Here is a 22222-nt window from a genome sequence, read left to right as displayed (position 1 = left end):
GTTGGATTGCCAGGGCATGAGCTAGCTGGATCAAGTCCCAGAATATCGGGTCCTTGCATTTTGGTTAAGACCCTCTAGACTTTGAGCTCGTTGTGGGCAGCAACGTGTCCGTTTGTTGTTATACTGTACTCTCTCAAGTGCTTAATAAAGTGCTTTGCACACAGTAAGGGCTCGACAAATACGACTGATTGATCCTACTCGGTTCCTCACCGCTAGACAGAGATTACCTCTATCGGAAAGTTTTCTTTAAATAAAAAAACCCTCAAATACGTTGCCATTTTACGTAAGATTCTCCTTCCTCTAGGAATATTAACCCAGAAGAAAATTATTCCAGACATTTACTAGTCTCCTGAACCCCCAGTGTCCTCATTTTCTCTCTTGTCCCCTGACAGCCTTGCCAACTATTTTGTGGAAAAATTGGAAACCACTGGCTCCCAACTGCCTAAGCTCAAAGTCCCTCTCCTACCTTCCTGACACCCTGCCTTCTCGTAATCCTTTCACTCACACTTCCCAGACATCAATCAATCAACTGTATATATTGCGCACTTACTGTATGCACAACACTGTACTTGGCACTTGGGAGAGCACGATGTAAGAGTTTGTAGAGACATCTCTCAGGAGGAGATTTTTCTACCTGCTTCCAAAATCTAGTCCCTCTACCTGTGCCTCTGACCCCATCCCCTCTTAAAGCACTTGCTCTCTTTCTTCTTCCCTCTCTTATTGCCACCTTCAAACTCTCCACTCTCTGATAACTCCTTCCGCTCTACTTTCAAATTTACGAAAGAAATCCAATACCACACGAGGCCAATACAGCAGTAAATGCTCAAGTGCCAGGAAATTCAATCAAGGTTCCCACCGTTTCAGGAAACCAACAATATTCACAATCAATCAACTGTATTTACTGAGCACTTACTATATGCACAGCACTGTTCTAAGTGCTTGAGAGAGTACAATACAAAATAATTAGCAGACTCATTCCCTGCCCATATCGAGCTCACATTCTAGAGGGGACAAACATTAAGGCCCTCACATTCAATAGCAAATTAACACAAATCACAATGAGAACCTAACTTCTGAACTTCCTGACTTGACACCTAACCTTTAATTTTGAACTAGGGTGATTTTGGCAGCAAAGACCTTCACATTTAACAGGTTACCGAATGCAACAGTATATCAGCCCCAGCATATTATCAGAAGCCCAAATTCATTCATTCATTCAATTGTATTTACTGAGAGCTTACTGAGTGCAGAGCACTGTACTAAATGCTTGGGAAAGTACACTACAGCAGTACAGAGAGACATCCCTGCCCACAATAAGCTCAGGGTCTGGGGGAGAGCCATATATCAGTACAAATAAAAAGACATGGATATAAATATGGTTACAGATATATACATTAGTGTTGCAAGATGGAGAGGGGGGAAGAGCAAAAGGGGCAAGTCAGGGTGACAAAGAAGGAAGTGGTAGATGAGGAAAAGTGGGGTTTAGTCTGGGAAGGCCTCTTGGAGGAGATGTGCCTTCAGTAAGGCTTTGAAGCTGGGGAGAGTAACTGGCAGATTTGAGGAGGGAGGGCGTTCCAGGTCAGAGGCTGGTTGAGGGCCAGGGGTTAGAGGCCAGACAGGCGAGATGGAGACCCAGTGAGAAGGTTAACAGCAGAGGAGCGGAGTGTGCGGGCTGGGTTGTAGAAGGGGAAAAGGGAGGTGAGGTAGGAGGGGGCAAGGTGATGGAGAGCTTTAAAGCCCATAGTGAGGAGTTTTTGTTTGATACGGAGGTGGATGGACAACCACTGGAGACTTTTGAGATGGGGGGGGGGGGGGGTGACACGTCCCGAATATTTCTGTAGAAAGATAATCTGAGCAGCAGAGTGAAGTATGGATGGGAGCGGGGAGAGGCAGGAGGTTGGGAGCTCAGCAAAGAGCCTGATGCAGTAATCTAGGAGGGATAGGATGAGTGATTGTATTAATGTGGTAGTCGTTTGGATGCAGAGGAAATTGAGATATGGCTATGTAAAATTAGGCAAGACCTGACTCAGTGGAAACAACAGAGCTTTGTTTCTGGGAAAGAACTATTTTCAAAAATACTTGAACATCTTGAATGATTACCCATATAGCTTCAGGCCTGCCTAGTAAAAAGTACTTACCAGGTTTTGGAAAACTGGCTCTCCTTCAGCTCTCTAGCTCCCCTGCAACAGAAGAGGGAAACAAAGAATTAGATGACAGCACAGATTTGCTCACGATATGAAATCAAAAGGAGTTTGGGGATAGGAGAGCTGCACCAGATTTAAGGAAGTAGGGGAAAAAAATACCACACAACCTTAAAAGTCCTGAAAAGATAACAGAGTTAGATAGCTTTACATACAGCAAGGAAGGAAACTCAAGGGAACTCTCAATTTGGCTGGGTTCCAGCTCAATAGGAGAGATCTACAGTTAAGGAGACACCTTATCTAAATGGAAAACCCACCTAAACCAGACATGGGCCATCTCTAACACCTGGCCTTCAATTTTTTTTTGTTTCACAGAGAGCAAATTAAGCCGATATCAGATTAGGAACTCTGGACCTCCTTTGCCCCCCTCTTACGGGATTCCTCTCCTCCACTGGGTTAAACAGGAAAATTGAAACATATGAGGTTAATGAGTTGAATCTAAATAATTAGAATTCAACTTCATCTTAAATGTATATAATATAAATATAATTATATATATATTTAAATATATTAATTTCAGAGTAGTCAGTATTCATGCTCTTCATTTTATAGAGTGGGGAAACTCAGATACAAAGAGATGGTTAGTTGAAAATAATAGGACTTATCAATGAAAGTAAATTTCTCAATATCTTCTCTCCTGCTCTTACAGATTGGCCTACTTTCCTTATAAAATGGGTGTTTTTCACGATTTTCAAATTTTAACCAATTTTTGGCATTTTGTTGGATCCATTACAGATTTCATCCAATATTGATCTGTAGGACCAGAGAAGGCCTCCTTTCTTAGGACAGTGAGCACAGTAACTTTTCCTGAGTCTCATGTATTCTCTCAAACAACTTCTTCCCTCTTGTACAAAATGCAATACTCATTTTGGAGTAGAGTCTTTCAGAATTACAAGTGAGCTTTATCATGAAAAAAGTTTATAGATTACAAATAATGCTGTATTTATATCTGCTCACAATTTTCAAAAGTACAGTCAGTTCTCCTACAGTGCAGGGGCTGCATTCCCGAAGAATCCCATGTCAAAAAACACTTGCATTTTGTTTGAAACCATGCACAAGTTCTCTCCAACCACACAATGCATTTTATACGGACAGGTACTTGTGGGAGAAGAACGTTCTCTAATCTTGCCATCACTTTTGCTAGCTAAAATATATAGCAAAAACGTGTACTCCAGCAGAAACAAATGCACTTTTGCTCCCTCCTACAATATTGCAGTTCTCACTATTGATATTATGTGTTCTATCAAGGTTTCACCCATATTATTTTCCTCAATTATTCTAAACTCTCCTTTATCTTTTCCACTAAGATAAGAAGTTATAACTAAGATAAGAAGTTATAACTAAGAAGTTATAGTGTGGAAATTTCTCTTTCTTTCCATTCCTCAACTGGTGTTCACACTGCTCTTCTCTGTTTTTCCAATCTTTGAGCAATCTTGACAAGAAGCAATTATTTAATGTTAAATATTAAACTGCTCTATATCGAGAGCTCCTTGAAGGCAGGCTCTGTCTTCAGTTCGATTTTCTTTATAAACTCCCAAATATCTCAAATATTGTTATAAACACCATGGGAGCCAAATAAATGTTATTAAGGAGTTATCCCTTCTCTCTGCTCTTCACAAGCTAATATAGGCCTTCCTCTAATCTACTTCTCCCCTGGTTAACATGACAAATTTGTAATACATGTCACACCATGTCATATTTTCAACATCAGACATTTCACAGAATCCTGCTCTCTCTATCCTCGAGACTTTTCATTTATAAGTTTGGTCATTTAAGGGCACATTGGACCAATAAAAAAATTAAAATATCTAGCCTTTCATCAGGGAGCATTAATTCCCAAAAAGCATTCAACTGACACTCCTATCACTTTAGTATTTCATTCTTTATCAGCAGCAGCTTTATAATCTCTCAGCTCTCCCCCTCCTCAAGTGATATCATTTTAATCACCACAAGGAGAATGATTTATTCCAGCAGGTGGAAAATTATGTTGTGATAACGGCAAAACTATGGTGCTTATTAAAGGGAACAGTTCTGGAGAGCACAAAAAAAAAAAACCTGAACAGCTAACTTCTACCTAAACAGCTACCAGAGGAGTAAGTTTCATTTACAAGCAATTCTCCTCCAAACATAGGAGACAGTAGTAACATGGGTAACAGAAATCCTCAGAAAAATTGAAAAACCTCTTTTAAGTTTGAAACTCTTTCCCCACTGAACTTGTGAATAGACATGCTAAAAATATGAATATATTTTAGGTCCATCCCCTTTTATTTCCCATTTACATGTTGGGCAGGTGAAGAGATGCATTTATTTTCTGAAGAGGAGAAAAAAATTGCTGTAGACAAAATATTGGAGGCCAATTGTCTTTCTTTCAATAAACCACAAAACAGATACTTCTAGTTGGGGATTAAATAAATTACAGAAAACATTTTAATGAAATAAAACTGATTATAACTGAGGACCGAAATTAGAAAAGGAGGGTTTTGATTAAAGGCATATTTGGACAAATATTTCCCATTACAAAAATCAATTTCTCAGTCTCTAAACAAATATGATTCTGTTAATCAAAAACTCTAGCTCCCTGGACAGTGTACCTTAATAGCCATGAAACTTTATACAAATGAAGGAGGGTCTGGAAAGGAATAGGAAAGGCTAAACTAGTGGCAGAATAAGAGCAGGGCAAGTGGAACAGCTGCCCCAGATTCAGCCTGAGGAGGTGGTACTGTACTGGTGTCCTTGAGGAAAGAGCACGGGTCTGGGAGTCGAGGGTGGGAGTTCTAATCCCAGCTCCTCCACGACCCTGCTGTGTGACCAAGTTACTTAACTTCTCTGTGCCTCACTTTCATCACCTATAAAATGGGGATTTGGCCGCCATTCTTCCTCCAACTTCAAATGCAAGCCCCAGACTGACCTAAATACCTTGTGCATGCCCCAGCGCTTAGAACAGGGCTGGACACATGGTAAGTGCTTAACAAATACTATCATTATTATTATAATTTATTGAGGGTCGATTTGGAGCAATACACTGTATTAGGCACTAGAAAACTACAGAATAACTGACATGTTCCATGCCCACAAACAGCTTACACTCTAATAGAGAATAATAATAATAACAATAATGGAGTACAAGCCAAACCCTCCTCTGCCTAATGACCCTCTCCTACTGCTCTAGGGTAAGACCCTAAACTGGGCCAGGTACCAAAAAGAGACACATAACACACATACACACACATCTTCCTCCCCAAGTACCCCCTACAGAATTATCTCTGGGAGGGTGCAACTAACCTCATGTAGAAACCCACAAGTTGGGAGAGGAGGCATTTAAAGAAAGGAAACTCTACCCGTAAATTCCTTAGAATGACCCCCTTCACTGCTTCAACTTTTTCCAGCAAGACTTGAAACAAACCCAGGCTCTAGATGGACCTGACTCCTGCCACCGTTCTCTAGAATTCTGCTCACCAGGAAGCCAGGGTTCCCTCAGACTGGGGCTTGAGACAACTAACTGTTCAGTGGGTTTATGGATGGGATCAATAGTATTTACTGAGAGCTTTCAGGTTACAGAGCCAGATGCTTGGACAGTATAATACTCATAATTCCGGCCTTCAAGAAGCTTATCATCTAGCAGGGGATGCAAGCACTACTATAAATTACAGACAGGAAGAAGGAAAAGGGGATACGTACCTGGGTTAGTGCTTATGTAAAATTGGATATATCAGATAGGTACAAAAGTGTGATGGGAGGTTGTGAGTACTTAAGTGCTTAAAGTGGAGCAGAAGTGCTGAAGAGGCAGTAGAAGGGATAGAAGCAGGAAAGATTATTCATTCAACTCTATTTATTGGGCACGTACTGTGTGCAAAGCATTGTAGTAAGCATTTGACTGCATTAGAAATTGATTAGGGAAGGGTCTCTGGAGGAATTGGGTTTTCAAGAGACTCTGGAAAATGGCGAGAGAAGTGGTCTCTCAAATTTAAAGGGGGAGGGAGTTCCAGGCAATGAAGAGGGCATCGAAGAGAGGCACATTGAGTAGGCTAGTTTGAGAACTAGCGTAAGCTGGGGTATAGTGGGAGAAAAGACTGGAGCAATAAAAAGATGAGAGTTGATTTGCATGCCTTTAAGTCAAGTCTGGAGTTTCTGCCTGGGGCACAAAAGAATAGGTAACCACTGGAGGTTTGGGGGGAGTGGGAGACATACATAATGTTATTTTAGAAAAGTGACCCAACCGGCAAAGTATGGATTGTAGAGCAGGGAGAATGAAGGCACCGAGACCAGTGAGGAGGCTGATGCAGAGTTGAGTCTGGATAAGACAAGCAGCTGAACCAGCTTAGTGGTTGTATGGGAGGAGAAGGGGAAAGATCCTACACAGGACGAGTGGGAAGAGGGAGAAGAAATCCAGGAACCCCCAGATGGCAACGAGCAAGCAAAAATTTGAGGATGGAGGTGGATTAGGAGAGAAAAGGGCAGTGGTGGTGTCTGCCCAGCCACTCTACTGCCAACTATGAGTGAGGCTCAAAAATGGTGCCCTTGCCCAGGTACAAGAATACTGACCACAAGGCAAGGAAAAAAAAATCAAGGACTCAAGCCACCAAAATTCAAACTGAAAGCTATAAAACTTTAGCTAAATTTGCTCTTTCTGATCAAGATGAAGCCCCTATGCCTAGAATGCTATAATTCCTAACATTCTAAGTAAAAACCGGTAACTACAACCTATAACTACCCAGCCCACACACTATGCTCCTCTAATGCCAACCTCTTATTGTTCCTCAATCTCGTCTATCTTGGCGCTGACCTCTCACCCATGTTCTGCCTCTGGCCTGGAACACCCTTCCTCTTCATATCTGACAGACATATTCCCCCCCCACCCCAAGTCTTTCTGAAAGCACATCTCCTCCAAGAGGCCTTCCCTAAGCCTTCTTTTCCTTTTCTTCCACCCCTTTCTGCATCGTCCTGACTCGCACTGTTATTCATCCCCCCGCCCCAGTCCCACAGCACTTATGTACATATCCGTAATTTAATTTATATTAATGTCTGTCTCCCCCTCTAGACTGTAAACTCGTTATGGGAAGGGAATATGTCTGTTATACTGTACTCTCCCAAGAGCTTAGCACAGTGCTCTACACAGAGTAAGCACTCAATAAATATGATTAACTAATAGGAGAGCAATTAAAGGAGCCTAAAGCACCAGCGCATTCTTGAAAAATGCGGGCTATCAAATCGATGGGTTGGGAAAAATCCGGACTCGTCATTTCCATGAAGTTATGATTTCATTATCCATAGCAGGGACAAAAGTTTCCGGATGCTTTTGTTTTGGGGAGAAAGGAGAAAAGAGGAGAATGTTGCTTCTGACTGCCAAGACAGGCTAAAAATCGTTATGCGAAAGCTTGCCCTGATCACAGAACTGGAAGCGTTTCAGAAGTCTGGACAACTTCATAACAAACAACTTAATTACAGGCAAGAATAGGTAAAGCATCCCTATCCCACAACAACTCAACTTCACTTTAAATAACTAAATCAGGAACTTCAAGACCAAAGCTCTTGCCACCACCACCATCAACAAAAAAAACCAAGGCCCCACAAACAGTTATGGTCCTTACCTCGCTCCATGAGTAGGGATTTAAGCAAGTGCCTCTCATTAACACTAATGGGAATTCTGGGTGTAAGCTATAGCCCACTGGGAATACAGATCAATGCCCAGGACTGCATTTGTGGAAATCGTTCCTATTTTATTGAAACTTCTGGGAGTTGTGTTCCTAGCAATGGGAAAATAAACTCAAATTCCTCTGTCTCTAATGCACACAGATAATTCAAACTATGTCACTAAGGAAGGTCACTGATAAATACCAATTTTAGAAATAAACAAGAAGCAGTTCCATCCTCACAAAACAAAGGTTTGAAACACCCAGAAAAAGCAGCGTAAGACAAAGAAGAAAGTAGTGATACTTTAGAGGTAAAGAGAGCTGCACATACATACTGAAAAAAAAAATCAATAAAAGAATAAACCTCACTGCCTTGGAGCTCAGTAAACGTAGTTGTACCTAGACCAGTCCCAAAATCACAAAAGACAAAATCTCCTCCCCTTGCCAGAACCACAAATACACTACATTCACTTTCTTTACATTCAACACAGGCAGGAAAAGATAATCCTCCACCAATGACAGCCTAAAATACTTCCAGACAAACAGATACAGCCACAGGCCAGAATGACCTGGGTTCTAATCCCAACTCTGCCACTTGTCTGCTGTGTGACCTTCAGCAACTCTTTTCTTTGCCTCAGTTACCTCATCTGTAAAATGGGGGTTAAAACTTGGAGCCCCACATGGGACAAGGACTGTGTCCAGTCTGATTTGCTTGTACCCACCCCAAGCGCTCAGTACAGTGCCTGGCACAGAGTAGGCACTGAACAAATACCATAATTATTCATTATTACCAAGCTGTTAAGAATCAAATTCTAACTAAATAAAAACAACAGTGCCTTCTGTTTTACTTCTAGCTTTACTTCTCACATAGATCACTATTGCACTCACCAGGCAGGAAAATGAGCAGTCACATTTTGCCCCATAGAAAAAATGAATGTAAACAAGCATACACAAAGAAACACACAAACACACACACAAACACACAGAGTTTCCTGCCCCTGAAGAAGCTTAAGGAATACAAATGCTTTGTTTCAGGCCTACAAAGCTCTAAGTACAGGCCTATGATACTTCTCAAACTGAAAGGTGGAAAAAGTCAAAAATCTTATATTCACATTTTATAAACCAAAATATGCAGAGTTTCATTAAGGATTCTTAACCACTTCTTCTTTAAATCTTTAAATGAGTAGGAAAAATTCAGGATGTCCCCTACTTCCCCTTGCCTCATAAAGTCATAATTCCCTCTGTCTCCAACTGCACAGATTTAACTCCACTCCACAGCACCAATGGAAAAAAAATAATAAAGCCTGAAAAAGAAAAATATTTCCATATTTTCCCCACATTAAAACAACCTGCAGAATGAATCATATTGATGTTTTATTACCATCACTATCACTAATGAACTTTATACACCGAAGCGCTTGTGTACAGAGTGAAGCATCTCAGATACACTGTGGACTCAACTTCCAGGATGAAAAACAGACCAGTCTAAATACACTGATAAGTGATCCTAAAACTTGAGAAAACGGCAACACAGACCCCAGTGAGGATTTGTTTGATGGATGTTAATGTTAGCCTTTTCAAACCAAAATATGTTCTGTTATAGAAGGCTGAAATCAGGGCTTCCATTAACCTTGTAAAAAAAAAAAATCCCACGAGTCTTGATTTTTTTTTCCTAAGACTCTTCATCAGAGCAGCAGGGGGTCCCATTAGGCACCCTATTTTACTTCCACCTTATAAATAACGTTAGCTGTTCGCTATTTCCATGGAAACCAAGTACAGCAAAGCCCACTTGCATGAATGCCGGTTAAAGGAGTAAGTTCGATTTCTTTTCTTTCGGAAAAGATTGTGCTGCTCCAAATTCTCTCTACTGGGGAGCACTACAGAGTCATCGTAAGTGATATTTTTCAAATACATATCTTTTGTGAAGAGGAAGGTTATTAAAGGACTTGTTAAATAAGTACGCTGTCGGGACACTAAACTAAATACAGTACTGTATTCCAGACAGCAACACAACATTAAGTTATGTTCTCTGTGTGATATGCAGGGGTTTAGTTGCACAACTCCCACTGATAAAGCTTCCCCATGCACTGGGGTGGAATAATTACCCCTGAGGGTCTAATTTACACTAATAAAAGCCAAGAAATTCAGAGTTAAGGTTACCTTCACCCAGTTGTGGCTAAATAACATACAGGTCTTACAAGAGCAGGGAGGCTGGAAAAAGCTGGAAATTTCTCTTATTCCCTTAACTTCCAAGAGAGTTCATTTTCTCTTATTCCCTTAACTTCCAAGAAGAAAGAGTAAGAGAGTAAGTAGAGACCTTAGTTTCTTGGTTTTTTGGTTTGTATATTTTTTTTGATGGATAAAAGTTTCTTTTAACACTCTAAATTTTCTCGCTTTAAGTCCAAACTTTTACTGGCTAATATTTATGGTACTTTTAATAAGTAATGAAAATAAATACATCATATATTCATGAAGAGATGTGCGGCTATAAAAAGGAGGTAATTAAAACACAAATACCATTATTACCAAAACCGACTTCAAGACTACCAAAGTTTCTCCAAGTTTTTTAAAAATCTGATTGCAGAATAAATACAGGGAAGCAGCGTGGCGCACAGGGAAGCAGCGTGGCGCAGTGGAAAGAGCATGGGCTTTGGAGTCAGGGCTCATGAGTTCGAATCCCAGCTCTGCCACTTGTCAGCTGTGTGACTGTGGGCAAGTCACTTAACTTCTCTGTGCCTCAGTTCCCTCATCTGTAAAATGGGGATTAAGACTGTGAGCCCCACGTGGGACAACCTGATTCCCCTGTGTTTACCCCAGCGCTTAGAACAGTGTTCTGCACATAGTAAGCGCTTAATACCAACGTTATTATTATTAAACACAAAGACAAAGAGTTCGCTGAAAATAGACCAGGATCTAGTCTATTTCAATCCTCAAATTCTCATTCAAACCATTTACCTAGATAGGAAAATAACTCGTTACCAGACTGTACGCTTGTTGTGGGCTGGAAATGTGTCTGTTTATTGTTATATTGTACTCTCCCAAGCTCCTAGTACCATGTTCTGCACACACAAAGCACTCAATACAACTGAATGAATGGATATTGATATTAATAATAATAATTGTGACAGCTGTTCAATGTTTACTATGTGCCAAGCAGCTTGCTAAATGCTGGCTTGGATACCAAATAGTCAGGTCAGACACAGTCCCTGTCCCACATGTAAGTAGAAGGGAAAACAGGTACTATTGACTCTTCCTCTTACAGGTGAGGAACCTGAGGCAGAGAGTAGTTAAGTGACTTGCCCAAGGTCACACAGCAGGCAAGTGCTACAGCCTTGATTACAACCCAGGCCTTCTGCTTCCAGGTTCCTGCTTTTTCCATCAGGCCATGCTGCTTCAGATGACACATGGCACTCTATGTAAAAGTTTCTGGGCCGCAGCGCCTCACAACAAATCCAACAGAGTGGGCAGTACAGAAATGGAAATGCTAGTAATTCCAGAAGAGTGGACAGTAAAACCACTCAATCTGGGGGAAGTAGCCTCTCCAGAATTCCAGGGTGCCCGTCTATAATGCCAGAGTACTGTACAGCTCCCAGGGTTAGACTGGCAGCCCCATGTGGGACGGATTGTGCCCAACCTGATTAGTGCGAATCTACCCCACGATTTAGTATAGTGCTCAGCACGCACTAAGTGCTTAAGAATAAGAATAATAACGATGATGATGATGATGGTATTTGTTAAGCTCCTACTATGTATCCGGCACTGTTCTAAGCACTGAGTTAGACACAAGGTTATCAGGTTGGACCCAGTCCCTGTCCCACACAGGGCTCACAGTTTTAATCACCATTTTACATATGAAGTAACTGAAGCACAGAGAAGTGAAATGACTTGCCTAAGGTCACACAGCAGAAAAATGGCAGAGCCGGAATTAGAACCCAGGTCCTTCTGACTCCCAGGCCCGTGCTGTATCCACTGGGCCGTCCTGCTTCCCCTTAACAAATATCACATGCTAAGTTTTTTGTGAAATTATACCTATTCTGGTCCATAGGCCAATTGGTCTCAAGAACGGGCCCTTAGAACATTTTACTAGCAATCTATAATCATCATCATCATGGTATTCTTTAGGTGCTTACTTTGTGCCAAGCCCTATGTTAACAAAATTAATTTTCTCACCCAGTTTCACAACCACTGAACACCATCAATGCTTGCAACTGTTTAGGAAAAGAGTTTAAATTTAAGCCCCCTAAATGGCACGTTTGGAAATCACAAAGGAATATGTCCCAAATACATTCACCCAAGGCAAATCTTATTTTTCTGCAGAACCTAGAAAGTAGGTTAAGCAGTGGCCTGCAAGTTTAAGAGTTTAAAGTTTACATTCTAGTTCTGGCACTGACTTGCTATGTTGCCCACCTGGAAACAAGTCTCAGTTTCCTTACCAGCAAAATGGGAAAGATTATTTACCTCTCCTGGGGGCTTTTAAAGAAAAACTGAGTGTAAAGCATTTTTGAAAATATAAATTGCTTCTCTAAGTGTGCTGGAATATTACAAAGAAGTAATTAGTATCAGTATCGACTCAAGACTTCAAAAATTTCTCCATTACTCAGTTATGAAGGGGAAAAAAAAACTAGCCCTCTCTCTTTCTAAATCAGGATATTTTCTGCCGGATCAGCAAAAGCGAACATCTCCCCTCAGCCACCAAATCCACAGGGCTGCAATTCACAGCAGAAGTGGGGTAAACTGTTGGAGCTCATTGCTCCCTTATGTCTATTTCTTCTGGTTGGAGTTTTATTTATATTCATGTCTGCCTCCTCTGCTAGACTGTAGGCTCACTGTGGGAAGGGAACGTCTACCGTTTCTGTTATTTTTACTCTCCTAAGCACAGTGTTCTGCACACAGTAAGCTCTCAATAAATACCACGGATGATAAAGAATAACTTCCACCAAACCAGACCAACAACAACAGATATCATAGTCGGTTCTCCTAGAACACAGGGGTTATATGCTCGAAGAATCTTGCAATAGGAAAACCCATATTATAGTACTCACACTTTGACCACATACAGCCATTTCTTCTCACCTCTGCAAGGCATTCTGTCCAGATACATAATGCCAGAATGATTCCTATTTCCCCAATAGTGTCCTATCCAAAACACAGACTGAAAAAACACATCTTACGAGAATTAAAATCAATCACTAGTATGGAACACTGTTCTAAGCACTAGGGAGAGTAGAGGACGACGAAGTTTGGAGATACGCTTCCTACCCGTAAGGAATATATAGCCTAAAGGAATGAACTGGAAACTCGGACCTGCCCTCTGGACACCCGCGCATTTAGCTTGGGATCACCCCCCAAGATATTTTTTTGTTTGTTTTTAAGAAAACGCTTGGGATCCAGGAGGGAGAATTACGGGAAAGGGACAGAGAAGGAAGAATAAGGAACAGACCCCAGATCGTGGAGGTTTGGTGAAAAAGAGATCTTTTCTGGGAATTTTCACTTTCCTTTCACTCTTCCCACATCAGAATCCCAAGTGTTTCACCATCATCATCATCACAATAACAACAATAACAACCACCACCACCGCTCTGTGATTCTCCTGCATTACCTGAATATTACTTGCTGAGCAGCAGACCTTTACAGACAGTTGAAAAGCAGCTTTCCACCCAGTGCTTTCTGAATAAAAAATAAATATTCCAGGACTTCTGAAAAGGATCTCGCTGTGGCCCTTGGGGGCCCCTACAAGAACAGACTCCTGGGTTTCCAAACTTTCATGAACCTGAGTTAAGCAATTAGGGAAGTTGTGCTTATAGAAGAAATGAATCAAAGAAGAAATGAATCAAAGTCGTGCGTGTGCACAAGACTGAAGTGAACAAAGTAATGGATCGGGAAATGTTAACAAGGCAGACAAAACTTCATGGTAGTAGTAAAGATACCTTACTCTTTCCTTTCATTAAAAAGTGAGAGGGTCCACAAAACTGCCGCTCCAGAATTACACAATTTTCTATTTGTAGGTTTAAAGTACACCCTCCTATCAGAGCAAACGAATACGTTGGCCACGCTGGGAGGTTTAGTACAGTTTTTAGGGAACTAGACAAAATTCTAAAACTTAGTAAACGTTTCTGTGCCCGAGGCCTGATTTAAAGAACAAATCAAATCAAGGCGTTAATACTAAAAATTGTCTGCAACTCCACTGAAAGTATTTGCTAATACTAACTCTGCTAACCTCTGCTTCCCTCAGGGAAATGATTTGGCTGACCTGATACAGTGCACACTTTGTATCCCGCCAAGATGCAGGATTTAAAAAAAAAAAATTACATTGTTCTAGAAATAGACATGCTGTGGTGTCATCAAAGTGGGAGTGGTTCAAATACTATTTTTTTCAACCTTCTCAAAAACTTTTCACACTTAGGCACCCTGACAAGGAGTGCTCTCCCCGCTTTTCCATTATTTGTTTCATGCTCACTGAACTCTGTTTCTTACCAAAAACCCAACGGGGCTGAAGAAAAATGAAAATTATCAATTTTAAGAAAATGAATGACCATAAGCCCTAAAACCCTAATCACGACTCGGGTTTTCAAAATCAGACTTTCTGCTCGGCTGACTGGTGCAGCTAAGTTCTTCACAATTGTTCTGCTTCCATATACGGAGCGGATAGTGCAAGTGGATCAATCATATTTATTGAGCACTTACTGTGTGCAGAGCCCTGTAATAAGCGCTTGGGAGAGTACAATACCCATTCCCTGCCCACAATGAGCTTACAATCTAGGGGGGGGCCAAACAATGATATAAACAAATTACAGACAGGTATATAAGTGCTGTGGGGATGGAAGAGGGGGGATGAATAAAAGCTAATAATTTCACAGGAGAAAAATGTCCACAACAAATTAAAGATGACTACCACTATCAATAGTAGTAAGCAGTAATATTCATGCCTGTTTGCCAGAGTTCACAATCACTTACCTAGACCACCTTGGAGGGTCTAAAGGGTTAAAACATTCCACTACTAGCCATCTTTCTCTGAGAAAGCAGTGGGCCCTTATGCTGGGAAGGGCTCTAGAACAAATGCTAACTTCCGATCCCAAGTTTGCCACTGCTATCGCCTGTTCGTCAACAGAGAACTTCCATAATTTCAGTCTCAGATTAGTGGCTGTAAATATTCAGATTCCCCCATCATAAGCCACTAGACAGATTTTAAAGTTTCTTAAATATGAAAACTGCTCAGTTAAAACTGTAACATCTTTCTATCGGTTTTGAATTTCTTACCCTGGCGCTTGCAGGCAAGGACAAAGGCGATAGTATAGATTTATAAACTTTATAGAAAAATCTAATTTCTAGCTAAATGCTTCCATATTTGCTGTTTGCTCATGGGGACCTTCAGAGAGGAGAAATGATTTTAAAACCCCCTTTGGCTTCTTTGCGGATGTAGGCCCATGCAAATAAAGTTGCTTTTTTTTTTTTTTACCTTTCAATTCAAAACACTAAATTTTATGTTGTCTAAATGTACTTCAGCAAATTTGGGCAAAGAAAAAAAACTAGTACAGCATTAATAACTATACACAACAGGCATCTTTAGAGGCAAGCAAGCAAGCCACAACCCCGATGATCAGATCAATGCGCTTTTCAGGAAGTGGTACACAGTAGAACTGGTCTAGAGCCTCCAGTCTGCCTCTCTCCATGACAGAGACACTTAAAGGTGATTGAGAATTGAGTATTTTTTTTTAAATAAAGTCCCAATTCTTTCTCTTCATTCCTCATCTTCTCTATTCCTTAAAATCTTAAGAAACAGCTCATGAAGTGAAATCCATCTGAGAAAGTGGAAAATCTTACCAAATTGAAAAAAAAATAGAAATTTAAACATTAACCAAAAAATGCACAGATTATGACTCCTGGAGTTTTAGTACTTTGACCATATTAGATCAATTCAGGCTGGTCTCTACAAAAAGGCTGCTTCTACATCTATTTTGCTGGCAAACGAGTGCCTCAAAGGGTACAGAGAGTGGTCAAATAGCATCTTTAGAATCTGCATTTCTAGAATTTCACTTTTTGATATCCTATCCTTTGATATTTCATTATTATTATTGCTGATTCTCCAACACCCAGTGGCAGTAAAGTACCCAGAACCAAACTATTAAGCGTTCAACTCCTACTTTTCATATTTGCGTGTATTACATGCCCCATGCACTGAAAATAAATACACAATGCCACTGTACTGGGCTTAGGGGTTCTGTGAACTTGATACAATGAGAATGGGAACTCTTGCAGTTCTTTCCATTGACATCGTAAAGTTGCCACATTTTCTGGGCTCTCTTTTGAATTAATGGGACATCTGTTCCAAGTACAGCCTGCTAACATTTTACTAAGAGATATTTTTATTTCGCATTTGTATCTGGCTTGCTTTTTAGTTGAACTCTTATTTTATTCACTGGTCATTATTTCTTCATACTACGTTGTCAATTTGGCATTCCTAGTTTCCCTAAGCACAAAGGCCCACTCTAAACAAGATCAGCAGTTTTAACAACAATAATGACAATATGCTCTCCATATAGATTAAATAAAGGAAATCACCCCCACAAAGATTTTCATGGGATTTTTTTTTTTGTTTCATATCCTGATAATTTAAAGGCATCTGTTCCCTTTAGAGGAAGCGCACTATTCTGAGGATTGAGCAAATGGGGAGGAAGGGGGGGGGGAGTAAACAAAAATTAAATAGAATGAAAAGTTACAAACTTTTTCTACACACAGCAACAAAGACTCCAATAACCCACAGAATGAAATTTCAGGAAGGGAACATGTCTTCAAGCCGTTCCCGGGACCAGTGCAGTGAACGAGACAAACACAACCACCTGCACTTAACATGCATGCTGCACACCCTCCATAGTTACGTCATGTCATGCACTGAGAACGCGCTTACCAAGCTGTGTTGTCAGCCAACCTGACAAGAAAAAAGGCACGTCTACGGGGGGGAGGGGCAGGGGGGCAGGATGGCTTTCTCCCCAGGTTCCACCTTGCAGCAGACAGTAAAGACTGTTGGCTCTCCTTTAAACTGAGGTTTGTCCAACACTTGCACTTAGCTAGCTTTCTGGTTCCCACAGCATTTGTGGCGGCTCCTTTAACTGAGCAACAGAGGCTCTCTCAAACTTAAAGCTCCTTGGTGTTCAATTCTTCCCGGGTTCTCCTCCCACTAGCCTTCCCCATGGAAGCCTCCCATCCTCGATGTACTAAGATCTAATGGCAGGCAGAAACGGTGTGCTATTGTTTCCGAGAGGTTCTCAGTATGACACTCACACCCGTGGAGAAATTCTCCCCGTCAGCAGCATCATCTTCCACCGGAGACTATAATGGCAGGCAGAACTGCCTCCAAGATAGAGGAAGGAAGGACACCTTAGCCAGGATGCTAGCCTTTGCCAATGATTCACTTTGTGACCTTGAATGAGGCACTTCACTTCTCCGTGCCTCAGTTTTCCCACCTGTCTGGCTATCTTCCACCCTCCCAGATACTAAATGGGCTGGCATACTTTTTTTAAATGTCCTGACCTCCCCAATGACAAGAACCTTATAGATGAGGTATTATTAACAAGGCCACATTTTTCTAACCAATTAAGCCAGGAGGCTTCAACTTGTGATTCAAAAGAGCAGCCATGGGGACTTCCTGTTGGGTACCTCCTTGGATCTGCCCAAAGGGGCAGATCTGAGGCAGAGGCATAGCCTCAGAACACATTTCCCAAAAGTTGGCACATTATCACGGTGCATTTCTTAGCAGCCTTCAACACTGCTAGGCAGGGGCCACCCCAGGCTAGGTTAATTGGAGAAACTGCCCCAGGATCCACACCTCCTCACATGAGTGGCAGGATCATTTGATTCTGGAGAAACTGGCTAGTGCAGGACCAAACTGACCCCTGGGCCCAGTGGCTCACGGGTTCATTCTGGGAGAGGATTTAAGCAGCCAACCTACTGCTCTGGTAAATAGGTCTGCTACTTGAGCCCTGCCCTCTCTCACCAAACCCCCACCCTCTCCTCTTCCCGCAAGGCTGATCTGGACTATTCAATCTGCACTGAGGCTTCACGTAGCTTAGCGACAAACTCTGAGTCTAGGCGCTCTGTGGACACTCAAGATAGATGGGAAATTATGTTTTGGGGGAGACCAAATATGGAAGATCAGAGACAGAGAGGCATGAGATCTTTTTTTTTTTTTTTAATCAGCTCCCAGACTAATGGTGCCAGGTCCTTTCCTTAAGATCAGACAGAAGAGTTATAGCTAATGAGCTAATCAACAAGACAAAATTTTCTCTCCCAGCCACAGTCAAAAGGCGATATCTAATTTGTACTGTAAAACCTTGGGCAATACCATGACTACCTTTCCAACTAGCACAATTCCAAGCATCTAGTTGGAACTCAAAAATTTGAAGACGCACATTTACTGCCTTCAAGAATGAGAGGTGAAACAATGGAATCTCAAAGTAATGGAGAAAAGATCTTTTGAGTTTTCATCTGGATCAATCAATCGTATTTATTGAGTCCTTAACGCATGCAGAGCATTGTTTTCAGTGCTTGGGAGAGTACAATATAATACTTGGGAGAGCTGGCATTAATGATGATGGTTTTTGTCAAGCTCTAACTATGTGTCAAACACTGTTCTAAGTACAGGGTCCCTGTCCACAATGAGCTGACAGTCTAGAAGGGGAGACAACATTAACAGAAATAAATTAAATTATGGCTGCAGACATAAGCGCATTGGGGTTCTGGAATGGGTCGATCAAGGGTGAAAATCTTACGATGAGGGTAGTGGAAGAAGAGGAAAATGAGGGCTTAGTCAGGCAAGGCCTCTTGGAGGAGATGTGTTTTCAATAAGGCTTTGAAGGTGGGGAGAGTGAATGTCTGTCAGGATATGAAGAGAGGGAGTTGTAGTCCAGAGATGAGATGTGGTAAAGGGGTCAGCGGCAAGATGGAGAGATCGAAGCACAATGAGTATGCTGGCATTGGAGGATCCAAGTGTACAGGCTGGATTGTAGCAGGAAATCAGGGAGGTAAGGTAGGAGCGGGCAAGGTGACTGAGTGCTTTAAAGTCTACAGTACAGAATTTCAGTTTTGATACGGAGGAAAGTTCTTGAGGAATGGGGAAACATGGACTGAACGGTTTTGTCAAAAATGATCTGGGCAGCAGAGTGAAGTATGGACTGAAATGGAAAAGAGACAGACGGCAGGGAGGTCAGCAAGGAGGCTAGTGTAGGAATCAAGGCAGGTCAGTTTAAGTACTTGGATTTAACCTGGTAGCAGTTTGGATGGCGAGGAAAGGGCCGATTTCAGAGAAGCTGTGAAGGCTGAACTGATAGGATTTGGTGACAGATTGAATACGTGAACCAATATGTGAACAAAGAACCCAGGTGCTGACTGAGGAGCATTGGATGAAATGCCATTGAGCACAAACATTATAAAGGTTTTACAAGTATATCATACACTCCAATTTACTTTATCTATTAAAATGATCTAAAGATCATTTTAAGACGAAGATAAAGGGCCATTTCAATTAAGCCCCTAAGATACCTGAGTCTTGTCTAGTATTTGGAAAGGTGAGTACTAGATGAAATAAAATACTAAGAAACTTCAGAATCCCCTCTGCAAAAGTGGAAACATTAAAAAAACAAGGAAATGTAAGCTCAAAGAATAAACTAATAGGATGGATGACCATTAAGAAACAGTCACGGCAAGGGAACGTTTCCCCAAAACTGACATTTTTAAACAATTTCCTCATCACGGAAGGTGGACAGAAGCCAAGCCTGGCAGAAAGTGTCGGACAAATCTATCAGAAAGAGCTACCGAATTAAAGTTCCTCAGATGGATGACTCAAATGGTCAAGAGCACTGTCCTTACAAACAGAGTATGCTCTTTCTTCATGCAAGCACCACTTTTGAGCAGACCTCTCTTTGTGTTAGCTGTCAGCTAACTAACCCCTAAAATGTTGGCCCATTCAGGTAAGGTCTGATGACGAAGTTCCTCAGGCTGGCCACATCTACTCTGAATTGCAGAGAGACCGACCAAAATTTAGCCCTTAGTTCTCCAAAATTTCAGGCCTCAATTGTCAATGGTTCTGAATCCTCACTCTGACCAAATCCTCACTCTGACCAAAAATAAAGGGAGAAATCCTGCAATCTGTGAAGGTGGTGGCGATTTCTAGGAAGTGAAACACTTTGACAATTAACTTACGTTTCTGCTTCAGTTACACAGCACATTGAGGACTTTTCAAAATCTACAACAGATGACACTAACCTACTGAAAATAATTCATGACTTGCCAAATATTAAAAATTCTGCTCCCACTCAAATTGTTCAGGAATATATAATTATATATTTGTGGGTTCCATATAATTAAAAAGTGATGAAACACTGTAGTGGTGGGGATTTTCTTTTTTGGACTTGTGTTTTGTGTTTTTTAAGTTTTTCTTTCCTCAGCAACTTAATATCAATACCTCCAAATGAATTGCAGCATTCACCAATATACCATAACACACCCTTCATGGGGTCTATTTGAAATGAGCCACCAAAACATACAAACAGCTACCTTCTGTTTGCTGCGGGAAGCATTCACTTTGAATCTGATTTGGGTATTCTTCTACGGTAACATACTTTTCTACCTTTACATTACCTTCCTGGCTAGAGTCAACCCTCCATATACAAGGGCAGTGATATTTTACACTGACCCTGGTCATTTACGCTGCCCTGGACATCCATCATGTAGGCAGAAACTTTGTGCTTAATCCACTCTGACAGAGGCAAGGTAACCCATAGGGCTCTTGCAGGGAACTGCATGAGTTTAATAATCCTAATTCTCCCTTCCAAACACACATTTAACTCAATGTTGTAAGGGGAAGAACATGAAGGTATACAAAACCGTGAAGCTTTCACATTAGCAGTTCAACCAGGGTAGACTGTATTTGCACTGGTCAGTTACTGGACGCTTTCACTTTCTAATACTGTCTTATAAATACGATTTTCTCTCTGTAATGCCCTCTTTATTGATTAGCTGAAAAATTGTAGAATTACTTATTTTATGGAACAAATTGGATACAATAAACCTTCAATACCTCTAAGAGGAACTAATAGCACCTAATATGCCTAAATAGTTAAAAAAAAATGTATGGAAAAGGTTACTATTTTTACAGTGGATTTATCATGCAAATCAGTGTCAAAGCAATTGCAACTAAAGGCACTGCTCTGTTCTCCTCTTAAATCCACCCAGCACCTATAAGAGTCCCATGTGCAGGAGTCCTGCACCTGGAAAACAAGAAAATAAACAGTCAGGTTAGAGATGAGCTGTGGAAGGAGGATAAAAAAATCTGCCCTGATTCCTGTACATGCTAATTACTGCAAAAACACAATCTAATTTTCTAATTTTCAATTTTTCTGGGGGACTCCCCTTTGCTTTAAAGCCAAAGGGACCCTTCGAGTCATGCAAATTACAAAGTTTCCAAAGGCCCAGGGTCTAAAAGAAATAAGACAATGTTTGAAAGGAATAACCTTCAAGAAAATAAACCTTACAACTAAAATCATTAGTTCTTATCTGAGAATTGGTAATTCATTTCTTCCAAGTATTGCTACTCTGGGCCACCCCCTCCATCACTGCTCTAAGATTGGCAAAGGTGCTAGAAGCCCTGGTAAAATTTTTATAGGATGGTGGATTTTTTCCAAGACTTCATTTTTAGAGGCTTGATTTCACTGAACAAGCAATATGAAAATAAATTATACAGTTGCAAATAAACATTACTTTTCCAAACCTTCTATAACATTCCTGCTTGATCCCCAAAACAGCCCACCTTAGAAACATGACCCAAGGTCTTATTATGACAAGTGAAGCTTCTTACCAAACTGTAAAGAATGAAGACAGGGATGCTTTTTACTTTTCTTCAATGGCTTGGAGTGGAAATAAAACATGATGTTCCAAGAATGGTAAAAGCTATAAGTTTTTGAAGTTCCCACAGTTTAAAATTTACAGATTCAAATCAACATTTGTTCCCATTCGAAGTAGTTATTCCTTTTAATATGATGAGAGCAATCTTAGAAACACGCCAATGCGTTCACTGAATTAGGAGTTCATGATACTGTCAACTACTCTAGAAGCAACACAGTAGTACTCTGAATTTGATTTTAGGAGGTAAAGAGCCTTTCAGTTCAACAGTACTAAGCCAAAATGCCATCACTCAAAAAGATAAGACAGCATTAACGCTATTAAATATACCATTCGTGAGCATCAACTTTTTCATGCAGCAGGGAAAAAACTATGATCCAACTTACAGCTAAAAAACTGGTCTTTTGATGAATTTTTTGTTTTTAAACCCTCACTTAAAATTTTTCACTGTTTAACAGGTACAGCAGGAGCAATCACACTTTATTCACTCAAATTGCT

At 40.9% G+C, this 22222-nt stretch overlaps 1 protein-coding gene across 10 annotated transcripts in view; it reads right to left on the bottom strand.

The window, feature by feature from the left end:
- PHF21A (PHD finger protein 21A) overlaps window positions 1–22222 on the bottom strand; it is a 198121-nt gene that overhangs the window by 167465 nt on the left and 8434 nt on the right. For 9 of the 10 annotated variants that reach the window (XM_029060261.2, XM_029060258.2, XM_029060260.2 and 6 more), the window contains exon 2: window positions 2139–2180. The gene's annotated coding sequence lies outside the window, so the exon portion shown is untranslated. Of the gene's footprint in view, window positions 1–2138; window positions 2181–16552; window positions 16646–22222 lie in introns of those variants that run through there. The other variant, XM_029060254.2, reaches the window with a different exon arrangement.

The sequence above is a fragment of the Ornithorhynchus anatinus genome, chromosome 3, assembly GCF_004115215.2.
Source record: "Ornithorhynchus anatinus isolate Pmale09 chromosome 3, mOrnAna1.pri.v4, whole genome shotgun sequence".
In the NCBI taxonomy this organism is placed as follows: Eukaryota; Metazoa; Chordata; class Mammalia; order Monotremata; family Ornithorhynchidae; genus Ornithorhynchus; species Ornithorhynchus anatinus.
Note: the sequence above shows the minus strand (reverse complement) of the source record. Positions and strands in the feature narration are given on the sequence as shown.